General features: G+C 36.3%; 1 protein-coding gene across 1 annotated transcript in view; it reads right to left on the bottom strand.

The window, feature by feature from the left end:
- The window catches only part of C14H8orf34 (chromosome 14 C8orf34 homolog), a 480113-nt gene extending 465935 nt beyond the window's left edge, over positions 1–14178 (bottom strand). Inside the window, exon 1 of the mRNA XM_037803247.1 lies at positions 14146–14178. The gene's annotated coding sequence lies outside the window, so the exon portion shown is untranslated. The remainder of the gene's footprint in view (positions 1–14145) is intronic.
- Between the last annotated feature and the right edge of the window lie 1687 nt (positions 14179–15865).

Below are 15865 nucleotides of genomic sequence, written 5' to 3'. Positions count from 1 at the left end.
TCTTGATAAAGACATTTAGAAAATATGTAATATAGGAAACTTCCTCAACATGATATAGGGCATATATGGAAAAAACACAGCTAACATCATAATCAATGGTAAAAGACTGAAAGCTTTCCCTGTAGTATCAGGAACATGAAAAGAAAGTCCACTGTCACACTGTTAAACATTGTATCGGAACTGCTAGCCAAAGCATTTAGGCAAGAAAAAGAAAAGGCAAGCAAGTTGGAAAGAAAGAAGTAAAACTTTCCCTATTTACAAAAGCAACTAAAAGAATAAAATATCTAGGAACAAATTTAACCCAGGAGGTAAATGATCTATACACAGAAAACTATAAAACTTAGCTAAAAGAAATCAAAGAAAACCTAAATAAACTAGAAGTGCATTCCATGTTCATGGATTGGGAGACTAAATATTGTTAAGATGTTCTTAACAATTCTAAGCAAAGCAATTTACAGATTCAATGCAATCCCAATCAAAATTCCAACAGCCTTCTTTACAGAAATGGAAAAGCCTATCATCAAATATATATAGAAGGGTAAAGAACCATGAATAGCCAAAACCATCTTTAAAAAGAAGAACAAAGTTGGAGAATTTACACTTCCCATTTTGAAACTTACTACGAAGATACATTAATTAAAACAGCATGGTACTGGCACAAGGACAGATATATAGACCACTGGAATCAAACTGAGTGTTCAGAAATAAATCTTCACATCCATGGCCAACTGATTTTTGACAAGGGTGCGAAGTCCGCTCAATGGAAAAAAAAAGTCCCTTCAACAAACGGTGCTGAGAAAACTTGGTATCTATTTGCAAAAAGAATGATGCTGGACCCCTACCACATACCATGTACAAAAATTAAAAGTGATCAAGACTTAAACATAAGAACTAAAACTATAAAACTAGAAGAAAACAAAGGGAAACATCTTCAGGGCCCTGTAATAGGCAATGCTTTCTTAGACTGTATACCAGAAGCACAAGCAACAAAAAGAAAAATAGATAAATGAGCCTTCAAAAAAATTAAAACTTTCAGGCAAAGCACATTACCAAGTAAGTGATAAGACAACCTACAGTATGGGAGAAAATATATGGATGCCACATATCCAGTAAAGTGCTTCATATCTGGAATATATAAATTTCACAAAGTCAACAACAGAAAGACAATCAACCCAATTCAAAATGGGATAAAGACCAAAGAAGATATACGAATGGCCAAAGAGCACATTTAAAATGTATAACATCATAAATAATCAGGGAAATGCAAATCAAAACCACAATGAGATACCATTCCACACCCACTAGAATGGCTACTACTAAAAAAACTGAAAATCAGAAGTATTGATGAAAATGTGGAGAAATGGGAATTTTGGGGAATGTAAAATGGTACAGCTGCTATGGAACAAAGTTTAGCAGCTCTTCAGAAAGTTAAATATTGAATTACCATATTACCCTCAATCCCTCTACTAGGCATATACCCAAAAGAATTCAATGGAAGGATTCATACAGATATTTGCACACCAATGTTCACAACAGCATTATTCACAACTGTCCACAGATGGAAGCAACCCATGTTCATCAACAGATTAATGGATAAACAAAATATGGTATATTCATATAAAGGAATAGTATTCACTTACAAAAAAGGAATGAAGTTCTGATACATACAATAACATGGATGAACCCTGAAGACATCATGCTGAGTGAAATAAGCCAAACACAGAAGGACAAATATTGCATGATACCATGTATTTGCAATAATTAAAATAAAAAAAATTCCCAGAGTCTGAAACTAGAATACAGATTACCAAGGACTGGGGTGGGGCTAGGGAGTGGGAAATCAATGCTTAATTGATTAGAATTTCTGCTTGGGATGACAGAAAAGTTTTGGTAATGGATGGCGGTAAAGGTAGGTGAACATTGTGAATGTTATTAACACCAATGAATTTTATATTTGAATGGGGTTAAAAAGGGAAACTTTAGATTGTATGTATGTTATTAGAATAAAAATTTTAAAAAGGACTGCATTACACAGTGAACCCTTATATAAACTTTGAACTATGATTAACAGTACAATTATAATAATAGTTTTATCAATTTTAACAAAGGTACTACACTCATGCAAAGTATAAATAATAAGGAAAACTGTATTGTGAGGGGACGTATATGGGAACTCTGTACTTTTTGCATGATTCTTCTGCAAAGCTACAACCTGCTCTGATAAAATAAATAAAAAAAAACAGGTAAACAAAATCTGGATGAACATTAAAAGATCTAGAAAATTGAATTACAAGATAGGAAAGTTACAGAGAGAAGGCAGATGTGTCAAGCCTAAGATTTCAAAGTAAAAATGTATTGATTTCATGCATTTGAAGAAACCACTGATTCAAATCTAATGAGAGTCTTTCCCAAACAATCTTCCTCATTTGCTGGTTTAAATGTTTCATATCATCAGTGGTTTACTTGGTAATAGATTTCAGAGGCAGGTTTTCAATGCATCTCCCTATTTTTACAGAGGGGAAAAAAAGCCAGAAGACAATTTGATTTGTTCAAAAACATCTCAGCTGAATATAGACATGTAGCTGCCACAGCAGCAAATATATATATAACTGTAACTTGGTTTTTTATACGACAGTGGTAAGCAAATGTAAAAATTGCACTAATTAAGATCAGAGACAAAACTTGATCAAAATAGTCATGAAACAGAATAGAGTCTAGAAACAAACACACACACATAAAGTCATCTTGTTTTGAAGCATAGTATTTCCTAAGTTATAAAAATATTACTTTCAGTCAGTTTAGGTTCTCCAGCACAGACCAGATGGCATAGCCTCATTTCTCCCTGTTCTCCCTGCTAAGTACAATTATAAACACCAGAACTAATGCAAGAGGCAACCAAAGGACAACTTGGAATGGTGGTAATAGAAAGGAGAACTGGTTTGGGACCCCTGGACTAAAGCAACAACACACCTGCAGGGCATCTTACATTACCCCTACACAACAGAAGGAGGCCACCCAGGCCCAGTGTGTCACAACACTCAACCTAGCAACAGAGGGCAGCCCACATAGACTCATGCCTGATCTGAATCAAACAGGAGTCCCTCAACGAACAACAGGCAAGCCAATACTACTGACAAGGGAGATCCATTGGGAGCTCCACTAATGAGATGAAAAAAAAAATGTGCTTTTTCTTCCCTGCTGGGCTTGAGAGTCAAAGAAAGAAATAACTGAGAGACTTTCTGTAAAACAAGAAGGAAGTTTTATTGAGCGAGAGCAGCATGCATGTGGACCAAAACCAAACAGGGGTTCTGCTCAAAGAGCCAGCGTGTCCACACAGCAGGTGAACTCACTGCCCTCCCCCTACATGGGACATGACTCTCAAGGGTATAAATCTTCCTGGCAACACTGGACATGACTCCCGGGGATGAGCCTGGACCCAGCATTCTGGGATTGAGAATATCTTCTTGACCAAACGGGGAAGTGAAATGAAACAAAATAAAGTTTCAGTGGCTGAGAGATTTCAAACAGAGTCGAGAGGTCACTCTCAAGCACTCTTGAGGGCATTCTTATGACCTATATAAATATCCCTTTTTAGTTTTTAGTGTATTGGAATAGCTAGAAAGAAATACCTGAAACTGTCCAACTGCAACCCAGTAGCCTTGATTCTTGAAGGCGATTGTATAACTACTACTAGCTTACATGGTGTGACAATGTGATCATGAAAACCTCATGGCTCACACTCCCTTTTGTCCAGCATATGGACAGACAAGTAGAAAAATGGGAACAAAAACTAAATGAAAAATAGGGTGGATGGGGGACTGGAATGTTTTGGATGTTTCCTTTTGCTCTTTTTTTTTGAGTTAGGAAAATGTTCAAAAGTTGATTCTGGTGATGAATGCAGAACCATACAATAGTACTGCGAATAGTTGATTGTACACTGTGGATGACTGTAGGGTATGTGAATATATCTCAATAAAACTGTATGTTAAAAAAAGCTGGGCTGTAAAAGCAGCTAATATGGCTGTCTTAGGGAAGAGGGGTGGTGAGGGAGTGAATGGGTTAATCAGGGTGGAGTGTCCTTGGGCAATGGTTGGTTAATCAGCAATCTGCAGAAACAGGGGTTTAGTGCAAGATCTGGAACCTATGGCTAGAAAAAAGAAACAAAATGCATACAGATTGGAAGGGAAGAAATATAACTGTCCCTATTTGCAAATAACAGAATTGATAATGTAGAAAATCCCAAGGAATCTACAAAAAAACTTGTAGAAATAAGAAGTGAGTTCAGCAAGATTGCAGGATTTAAGATCAACACAAAAATTAATCACATTTCTACCTACTAACAATGAACATGTAAAAAACCAAAATCAAAACCATAAAGAAATTAACAATTGCTCCAAAGATAATGAAATACTTACATAAACACATTACAAAACATGAACAGTATCTGTATCCTGAAAATCACAAAAGGCTGATGAAAGCAATAAATGACCTAAATAATTTAATGGAGAGATCCTCTCTTCATGGATCAAAAGATTTAACATAGTAAAGATGTCAATTCTCTCCAAATTTATCTATAGGTTTAATGTGGTTCCTATTAAAATCCTAGCAAGTTTTTCTTTTTTGAGAAATGGAAAAACTTATTCTAAAATTTATATGGCCGGGCATACCCAATGATATCTAAAACAATCTTGAAAAAGAATAAAATGAGCAGTATCACTCTACTCAATATAAAGACTTACTAGGTAGGTTCGGTAATCCAGACAGTGTGGAATTATTGGAGAAATTCACACATAGAGTGATGAAACAGGAAAAAGAACCCAGAAATAGACCAACACAAATATTCCCTACTGATTTCTGACAAAGATGCAAAAGCAATTCAATAGAGTTAGGAGAGTCTTTTCAACAATGGTGCTAGAGCAATTCGATAGCCACAGATTAAAAAAAAATTAACCTCACTTGAAATCTCACATTTTATATATAAAAAATAATAACTCAAAATGGATCACTGAGTCAAGTTCTCCTTTTTAAAAATAGGAGAAGATCTTCAGGATCTAGAGCAAGACAAAGATGTCTTATACATGATGACCAAAGCACAATCCATACAAGGAAAACTAGGGAAATCAGATATCATCAAAATAAAAAATTTTCACTCAGGGAAAGACCATGATAAGAGAATGAAAACAAACTATAGACTGGGAGAAACTATTTGCAAATCATAATATCCAACAAAGGACATGGATGTAGAATATATTAAAATATTCTCAAAGCTCAAAAATAAATCTAACAATTCAACTACAAAATAGGCAAAAGACATGAGAAGACATAGCCCCAAAAGGGATACACAGATGGTAAATGAGCACATTAAAAAATGTCCAACATCATTAGCCATGAAAGAAATGAAAATTAAAACTACAATGAGCTATCACTACACATCCGAAATGGATAAAATAAAAAAATTATAACATCAAATGTTCACGAGGACACGAATGACCTGGACACACTGCGGTCAGATATAAAATGGTACAGTCATTCTGGAAAACAGTTTGTCAACGGCTTATAAAACTAAACATGCAATTACCATAAAATCTTGAAACTGCACTACTAGGCATTTATCCCAGAGGAATGAAAACTTATATTCACACAAACCCTGTTCATAGCAGCTTTATTCATAATAGCCAAAAACTGGAATCAACTCAAATGTCTGCCAGAAGAAGCATGGTCAAACAAACGTGTACGAATCTCAGAGGAATTATGCTGAATGAAAAAAAGGCAATACTAAAAGGTCACATATTGTTTGATTCCATGTATATAACATTTTTGAAATGACAAAAGTGTATAAATGGAGAAAAGTTTAGTGATGGGAAAGGGACAAAAGAAAATTGGTAATAAAAGGGCAACAGGAATTATTTGTATAATAATGGGCCTCTTCTGTGCCTTGACTATAGTTATCTTTACATGAACCTACACAACTAAATACAAATACACACATACACACAAATGAGTACACGTGGATCTGGAGATATCTCAGTAAGATCATTATCAATATCCTGGACAAGATAAAATGTACCAGAGTTTTGCAAGATGTTAGCAAGGGGGAAAACTGGATAAAGTATGCCAAGGATCTGGCTGTGTTATTTCTTAAAATTACATGTGAATCTATAATTAAATCAGTAAAATTTTAAATTGAAAATCAGTTTAAATAGTAGATTCAGGTAACCTATAATGAATATAAAAGAAAGACTGATTCCTTTTCTGGGGGGGACTACTAATTTCAAAATACTGGAATATGAGAAACCTTTACTCCTAAAACTATAAACTTACAACACATATTAATATATTAACAGCTTTTCATATAATTTTATAGAGGATCATATCCATTATATCATCTGGTTCTTTTGACCCTTTGAAATAATGCTATTAATCTAATAGATAGAGAAACTGAGGTACCAAGACAAAAAAAGGTATGACCAACATTGCACTGTTAGGGTCCCAATCAGGACCCTAAAACAATTCTTCCGACTCCCTATTATATCCTATGTCTCTCAATCATTTAATTCTTTCTTGATGATCCAGAAAGACTCTCAGACCTTACATTGTAACAGGCTCACAAATAATCATTTTAGCAATCATGAATAATATTACAGATGGAGAGACCATAAGAGACATGGCTTGAATCTGTATGACACATTTTTGATGTCAATGTTTTCTTTCTCAATAAAGCAAAGAAATAAAAAAAATTATTAACCTTCCTGCCAGTCTGAATAAATAGGATTTTATTAACTATGAACATTTAAATATATGTGAACAAAACTTCCCAAATAAAACATATTAATGTAAAAGAAACAACAATATTTTAATGAAATAGGAACATTATTGACTCAGAATGTATGCAGGGATGTAGTCTGATGTCATACATTTTCTGGTTTGACATAAAAATGTCCCTATTCTTGATTCTTGTACTTGAATCTTGGGTCAAAGGTGCTAATTTAATGAAAATTCAGAATAGGCAGTGTGCCTCTTTGAATATATTGTGTCCCCCAAACGCCATTATCTTTGATGTAACCTTGTGTCGGCAGATGTTATCAGTGTTGATTAGATTGTAATTCTTTGAGTGTTTATTTGGAATGTGCGCCACCCAGCTGTGGATGTTGACTCTGACAGGATAATTTCCATGGAGGTGTTGCTCTGCCCATTCGGGGTAGGCCTAAGTTGATCAGTGGAGCCATATAAATGAGCTGACATAACAGAAGGAACTCAGTGCAGCTGAGAGTGAACATCTGAAGAGGAGCTAAAGCCAAAAGGGACACTTTGAAGAAAGCACAGGAGCTGCAGATGAGAGACAGTTTGAAGACGGCCGTTGAAAGCAGAATCTTGCTCCGGAGAAGCTAAGAGAGAACAAATATCCTAAGTGCAACTAAGAGTGACATTTTTGAGGAACTGCAGCCTAGAGAGGAATGTCCTGGGAGAAAGCCACTTGGAAACCAGAACTTTGGAGCAGACGCCAGCCACGTGCCTTCCCAGCTAAAAGAGGTTTTCCGGACACCATTGGCCATCCTCCAGTGAAGGTACCCAATTGCTGATGTGTTACCTTGGACACTTTATGGCCTTAAGACTGTAACTGTGTAACCAAATAAACCCCCTTTATAAAAGCCAATCCATTTCGGGTGTTTTGCATTCTGGCAGCATTAGCAAACTAGAACAGGCAGTGAATCCTCTTTGGGTGTTACACATTCTGATAAATGGAAAATTGCTTTTCACTATATTTACAGCTATATTATGATGATATTTTGGATAACTTTCATCCAAAAGAGTTACTAAGAAATGTCTAGCTCAATTTAACCCTGAGCCAGATGACTTGATTTGATTTCATCCCTAGTTGTTCTAGCTAAGATATCATACTTATGGAGAAACGTAACTTGAATTATAGCATTGAAAAGACAATTATTACTATCAGCAACAATCTGAATTATTGCACGTTTGAATGGAATTCAAACACACATTTTGACATGTGATAGGATAAAAAGAAATAACAATTCTAAAAAATTTTGAAATGCTTTAACAGATTTTCTATATGAGCTAAAAGATAAAATTAGTATGCTGTGCCCTTATTAGAAAATTTCTGTAGAACTACAGTTGAGGAGCAGGGCCAGGAACTAGAAATTCTGTGGGTGGAAACATCAGAACACATCTTTCTAAATTGAAGTCTGTACAACTAGATTTTTTATTTATTGACACCCCAGCTTCTTCCGAAAGCATTTGAAACTGACACAGCTAAATAATTCACATTTCAAGGGGCATCCATTTGACAACCTCTTAATCTGAATAAACTTGAGAAGAGTAATAAATCTAGAAATAAAATAGGGTCCATGCCATAATGATCAAATAAAAGTAGCTTTACTTGGCAAGAATGCCATGTGTCCATGAATCAAGACAATTTAAAAATTTATAAAATATGCAGTAACACCACTGCCAGAAAACAAAACCACAGATTTGAATCTGTTTTCTAAAAAAGCTGAAGTAAATCTGTTCAGCTAAGATATACCTTTCTCTAGTGATCACGCTTTATGCAGAGAGAAGCCCCAATTCACACTCAAAAGCCATGGATGTCCCATGTAAATTCCTGCCCCTATCAGTGGTGCAAAACAGAGTCTAAGCTTTCTCTCCAATCTTTCCCTTAGTTCTAGCAGCTCAATATTAGCCAAATGTTAATAAAAACAAACTCTTTTTTTGGAAAGTTTATTGTGTGCTAAGCACTGTATTAAATTTTTTTAATATTCCAAAGAACCACACAGGGTATGTATTGTAATGTTCTATATTTTACTGATTGGGTAACTAAATCTGGAAAGGTAAAATAACTTTCCCAAAATCACACAGAGCACTTCATGCCTGGATTGGAACCTAGATCTATTTGATCTCCAACCCTCAATCTTAATTTGGGGTCCAGCAAGTATTCTAGTTTCCCTGGGGGAATCTTTCTACTTCTTTTTTAAGTAAGGTCTTTCCCGGAACAACCACCCTGTTATCTGCTGCCAGATACTGCTGATGATGACCTTCTCCCTGCTAGAACCTTCCCCTCATAATAAAACCCCTGAAACCCATTTAGAGAAACCTAGGGACCACTGGCCCCCCCGAAAGACCAGAGCCTTATTGGCTCCTTGTAAATGAACCAGAACTCAGCTCCACGAGTTTGCATAAAGATTAAACATTCCCATTTTCCTTAGGTTTAAAAACTCAATCCTTAAGCTTTATTTTAAAGAATTACAGCTAGCTTAGCAAATATCTTCAGAGACCACTGCTTTTCAGCAATTACTTTAACACTGGCATTTTTAATACCGCACTATTTTCAAAGACACATGGGCCATGATTCTTCTAACTTTGTATCAGAAATGAGCTCTTTTATTGGAGGCTTTTGGAGACAAATATTCTATTTTTTCCATAGTTCCAGGAATTTTTCACCTCATCTTTATAAACAGTCATCTATACAAGTCTGTTACATTAACCAGAAGCTAATGGACTGAAATGACCAAGAACTGCTTAGCAGTGAAGGCTCTCCCACCCTTGTCAGGGCACTCCTATGTTGTAACTATCCAACACTACTCAGAAAATAACTGTTAAATTCCCAGCATAACTATTTTATAGAACCAATGATTTGCATCATCATTATGAAATACTGGCTTAAAATTCTAGCGTATATTAAACTTTAATGCATATAATAGAGGGAAACTGGCACTACAATTGAAGACAAAAGAATCTGTCAGTTTAAGAGTGATCTTCCAGAGAATATGCAAAACTAAAAATTCCAAAATTTTTACACTGGTAAGTGAATCTGTTAAGTTTTGACTATTTGTTCCTATCTTTAACAGTACTTCAAAATCACAGCATAAATGCTATGATCCTATTTTACCTAAGTAATCCTAGACTTGCAAACTTATCTATGTTTTTTTTGTTATTGTTCCTATGGTTTATTTTTGTCACCATGGAACCAAAAGAGGAAATAAATGAAAAAAAAAAAAAAAAACTGTGAATAAATGGTAGCTAAATGATTTATGTTTCTAAGAGCCATTTGATTTTTCTGCTCTATCCACAATGAGTATTCTAGTCATTACATTTCCTCTAAAAGTCATACCTGATGTTCCCCATTTAATTAGATCAATATCAAGTCATACTATAAAATTCTCCTCTGTTACTTGCATGGGTACTCCCTTTGTCAAATCTATCAAAATGATGTGGACAAAATTCCTTCAGTTCAAACATTTCCAAATGAGAGGAAAAGCCATTTTCTCCCAAAGGTAAGAATTTATAAAAGTGGGCAGAAGTGAGGCAATCCAGAGATATTCTTGAAGATTTGAGATGCTAGAGTTAAGGACCAAATTATCAGCATTATTTTCTGTGTTATAGATAAATGAAAGTTAAGTGATCCAAATGGCTTATATGATAGGTGAAAGCAATTCAGCTTACCAGCTCTAATGAGATGGAGGAGGATACAAAGACTGAAAATAATCAAAACAGAAATAGCAAGAGTCAGAAAATTAAATTGTATTAAGGGCTTATAGAAACATGCCCTCCATTAAATGTCTTTCATGTTTTAAATAATTTAACTCTTACATAAACCTTGTAACATAAGTGCTATGTTTATTCTCATTTTACAGAGATGCTAAAACTAAGGTTTAAAGAATTTATTCAAGGACATAAGTAGCAGAACTGGATCTAGGCTTCACAACCCTCTAAACTTGGAGCACATATTCATATTCAGTACGTTATTCTATCTGCCCAGTGATGAAAACTTCAATGACTGATACTTTTTTAGCTCTATATTATTCATCAAGTACCATCCATATTTCAGTCCCTAAGGTGGCCTTATGTGTATCTAAGTCTAGTCCAAAGAAGGTACAATTCGATTTCAAGAATCTGCTGCTGAAAACAGAGTAGACTAAAGCTAAGCAAATATGAGAATTAGAAGCCTACCAACAACAGGCAATGTCAAGTTACATAAAGAGGAGACTATATGAACCTGAATAGCAATCCCAGTACCACCTGTGATTTACTTTTGGTTTTATGACCGAAAATGGAGAAAGAACTTCTGCTTCCTGCATGTGGATCAGAGGAACCTGGTAGGAGCAAGAAAGCCAACATCGACGATGTTAAATGGTCTACAGATGCGTGAAATAATGCCTCAGTGGACCAAGTATGAAAAACTGCAGAGCTCATTTTTTAAAACTTTTTATCAAACAGTAAAAGAGATTGCAAATTCCATTTAAAAATTACTGATTGCCTAATGTGTGCCAGGGAAATGTGCTAGGTATTGAGTAAAGACAGGAAAATGGAAAAAAGAAAATGGAAAAGAACCACTGAACAAAAATACTGTAATAACAGAACTAAATGCCTTAATTCAACTGAAGTGCTATGGAAGACTGGAAGGAGAGCTTTAAGAAAGTAGAGTTGCCAGTCACACTTCCTTTATCCAATATACGGAGAGATGAATAGAAAAATGGGGACAAAAAGTAACTGAGTAATAGGAGGGAATGGAGGGTATGGGTGTTCTTTTTTACTTTTATTTTTATTCTTATTTTTATTTTTGTAGTAGTGAGAATGTTCAAAAATGATTGTGGTGATGGATGCTTGTTCTAGTTTGGTAATGCTGTGGAATGCAAAACACCAGAGATGGATAGGCTTTTATAAAACGGAGGTTTATTTCACTACACAGTTACAGTCTTAAGGCCACAAAGAGTCCAAGGTAACACCTCAGCAATCGGGTACCTTCACTGGAGGATGGCCAATGGCGTCCTCTAAACCTCTGCTAGCTAGGAAGGCAGCTGGCGTCTGCTCCAAAACTCTGGCCTCAAAACGGCTTTCTCCCAGGACGTTCCTCTCCAGCAAGCTTGCTTCTCTTCAAAACATCACTCCCAGCTGCACTCTATTTCCTCCCCCCGAGTCAGCTCATTTACATAGCTCCACCGATAAAGGCCCACCCTGAATGGGTGGGGCCACGCCTCCATGGGAACATCTCATCAGAATCATTGCCCACAGCTGGGTGGGGCACATTCCAAGCAAATCCAACCATCACCAAAACGCCTGCCCCACATAAGACCACAAAGATAATGGCATTTGGGGGACACAATACACTCAAACCGGCACAATGCTCAATTATATGATACTGTGAACAACTGACTATACATTTGGATGACTGCATGTATGTGACCATATCTCAATAAAATTGCATTTAAAAAAAAAAAGAAAGGAGAGTTGCCAGATATTGTTCAACCAAGAGTCATAAAGACACTGTCTCTGACATCGGTGAATTTACCAAGATCCGGGACTGACCTCAGAAGACTAAGCCTCTAGGATTAGTTAATTCATCTTGACCCTATCTTGGAATTATCAAATTTGGGGGTCCTGACTTCTGCTAACTAAACTCTCAAGGTCTAAGTATAAATCAGAATACCAATTTTTATTTTATAAGAGAATTTAACAGTCAAGGAAATAAGATATTTACATCCCTGATAGTCATATTTTCTCCCAAATTAACAGAATGTTGTAAAGTTGATCACAGAGGCTGTGCAGAGGGACTTGTGATGGTTAATTTCATATGTCAACTTGGCTAGGTTGTGGTGTCCAGTTGTGTGGTCAAACAAGTTCCAGCCTGTTACTGTGAAGGTATTTAATAGAAGAATTTGCATTTATAATTAGTTGATTGCATCTGTGGCTGATTGCAAATCACAAAGGAGATACCCTCAGCTGAAGGTCTTAAAGTCATAACTGGGGATTTCAGAAGTCAGAAAAAGGAATTTCTGTCTCTACTTCAGTCTGGTTAATTTAACCTGACCTTCATCCGACTTTTCAACTTGCAGTCTGCCCTATGGAATTTGGACTTACCAATCTCTATGGGCATGTGAGCCACTTCCCATAATAAATCTCAATATAATATTTATAAACACATGTGCACACACACACACACACATATGCTCACACACATATTATTTCCTATCCATTCTGTTTCTCCGGAGAACCCTGACTAACATAGGAGACATAACTCTGATTTGAGACCTTGGTAACATCAGATCAGTTTGATGATGTATCCCCTGTAACATACAGGAGAATAAAGGCAGACTGCACCGGCTTGTCAAGGTGCTCCCTCCATTCATTAGTGTTGCGCACATAGATAAAAACATGCCTCTTGTCTCAGATCAGAGCTGGCTAAATACCCTCTGATTTAGATAATCTTTCTAACTCTATGGAAATACTCTCCTTGAGATTTCAGTCAAATTCTAGTTCAGTGGTCTTCAACTTCATCATACTTGGTGCTACTATAACAAATATTTTGTAACACATCCTTTTGTTATGAAATGCTCACAGAAAATAAAGTCAAACTTCATCATAGTTTTAAGTAAATCTTATGTATTTGATTTATAATATGCATTTGAATATATAAAAGCTTAGGCATGACTACACTGGAAAATACAATGAAGCAGTCAGATGTTTGCCATGAAGAGGCAGAATCACTATGAATCTGACACCTACAAAGGCAGACTGATGCTGGTAATTTGTTGTTGGGTTGTGTGTTGGGGGAGTAGTGTTTGTTTTGGTGACTCAAATGCCAAGCAGTATTGCCCCTAGGAGCTTGTTTTATGTAAGAAGTGAGTAATTCTTGGAAAAAAATATACAATACTCCCTCAATTTACATGGTAATGATATTCCTGGAAAATTCAGCGTTGCTTAAAACTAAAATGTTCAAAAATAATGTTAAAGTGAGTCGGGTTGTAGGCTCCGATAATTATAAACAGGTTTTCATCTGCATTTATGCCCACGGGGACACTGATGGGTCAGATCAACACAAGACAATTTTTTGTTTTGTCTCAGGCTCTAAGGGTATCTGGCCTCCCAATTGCTGCCCACTAGGTACCAGTAAAACAGTCAGTTCTGCTATAACAAGATGTGTTACAGATCTAAAGATCACCCCACTATGCAAAATTGTCCAAAAAACACAGGCCTTAAGAAAGGGAACAACCGGGTTAGAGGCACAGCACTAAAAATATTCTCAGCGACACTTCAAAAAATAACAAGGTAGGAACTTTAAAAAAACGGTAACAGTTTTATACATGTTAAATAGCTAAGAAATGCATGAATACAATAAATACAGCACTTTACCTTGCAAAAGACCAAGAGTTCTCTGGTGGAAGAAGCCTCTGCAAAGCTACAGCTCACGAACTCTTGCGAAAGACCGGAAATAGGGTAATCTGAGATTGCGCGGGAATTTAAATACCGGATGTGGGTGCGTGTGGCCCTCGTCCTCCTTCTGGTGATGCTCCGCAGCCTTAAAGCTTCTGCAGGTCTTTCAACAGATGAGATGTCTGGGCCTCGGGGAGTTGGGACTTATTAAAATTGGAAATGTGGTGGTATGAATAACCTTCTTCTTCAATTAATTTCTGTACCATTGCTGGAAATTCCTTTGCAGCTTTCTCATCTGCACTTGCTGCTTCGTCAGGTCGGCGAAGACTGGAAATTAAAAGTGATTACCACTAACCTAGCCACCGCTGGCCCCCTAAATGGAGTAGTAAATAGAATTTGATGATTTCTGTTTAAGGTCTTCGTATATAGATAGTGTTCTGTTTTTGTGTTTTGAGCCAGGACAACAAAACAGATTCAGGGTGCTGAAGGAGTGGTTATGTTGTTTTGTTGTGTTTTTATAGAGAGAAGTTCACAAATGCAAATAAATAGCAGAACATAGTCCTGTAGGAAAAAGTCCACTGCGCTGAGGTAGTAGGTAGGCACCTGAAGTATGTGCGTGCTCTGTTATCTTCCACAACTGGGTTCAGTCGGGTTATTTTCTTCATTACTCTTGTTTCTCACAGATGAAATCTTGAGAAAGCAAACGCGAAATTTGCCTTACGTTGTATTGTACCTACTGTATCAGTTGCCTTGAAGCAAATTCATGGTTTCAAAACAAGCATTATAGCAGAAGTAAGTGTACCTTTAATCATTGTTATAACCAATTTTTTTTTTTAAATGCCCCTCTGGGGATAAGAACCAATGTTGCAGTTCTTCCCTATTCTGTATGGAGAAGTATTAACTCTAGAGTGCCTTTGGCATGTTGATCTGATCCATTACTTTAACTCTCAACATACTCCTTTACCTGCTGTCAGACATTCCTACATATACCAAGGAATATCAGCACAGTAAAGAGTGAACTCAAGTGAACTCAATTGTGAAGGATCAGAGAAACATAAACATAAACAATGGAGATGAAATGGGTCATGAAGGATAGCAGCTGGAGTACAGGCCCAGAAGCATGATTTTACAGAACAGAGTAGCAATTAGTTCAGTTTGTTACAATGTGTGGATGATGAGGGAGAGGCAAGGATGGACTTGTGAAATTCTTTGCCATGCCAATAAATTGGGACTTATTTTTGGATGACAGGCAACCTGTAAAGACTTGTAAGCAGAGGGGTGAAACGCTCAAAATACATTTAGATTAATTAGAGGGACAGACTGGACAGGGATGGCAAAGGCAAAACGGACCAGTCCTGTAAAGCTAATAGGATGGTCCCTCCCAATCTGCCAACATCTAGGGGCTCTCAGAAATGGAAAATGTAAACTTGAATTAAGGCAAGCATTTGTTTATGAAAAAAATAGAAACAAGAAAATTTTCACTAGGCCTTAAGTAATTACTATATGTCAAGCAGCCTGTTGTTCTTGTCCAGCATTTCATATTTTTAAATCCGTATAACATTCATATAAGTTTGATCTCATCTGATCATACTTTTTATCTCTGTTTTACAGGTGAAAAGACCAAGTTTAATTACTTTGCCAAAAATTACACAAGAAGTGGCAGATCAAAAATTGTGACCCCCTCCAGAACTTTCTCCTT

Source organism: Choloepus didactylus, chromosome 14 (genome assembly GCF_015220235.1).
Source record: "Choloepus didactylus isolate mChoDid1 chromosome 14, mChoDid1.pri, whole genome shotgun sequence".
Taxonomy (NCBI): domain Eukaryota; kingdom Metazoa; phylum Chordata; class Mammalia; order Pilosa; family Megalonychidae; genus Choloepus; species Choloepus didactylus.
The sequence above is the reverse complement of the archived record's forward strand: the minus strand, read 5'-3'. Positions and strand labels throughout refer to the sequence as shown.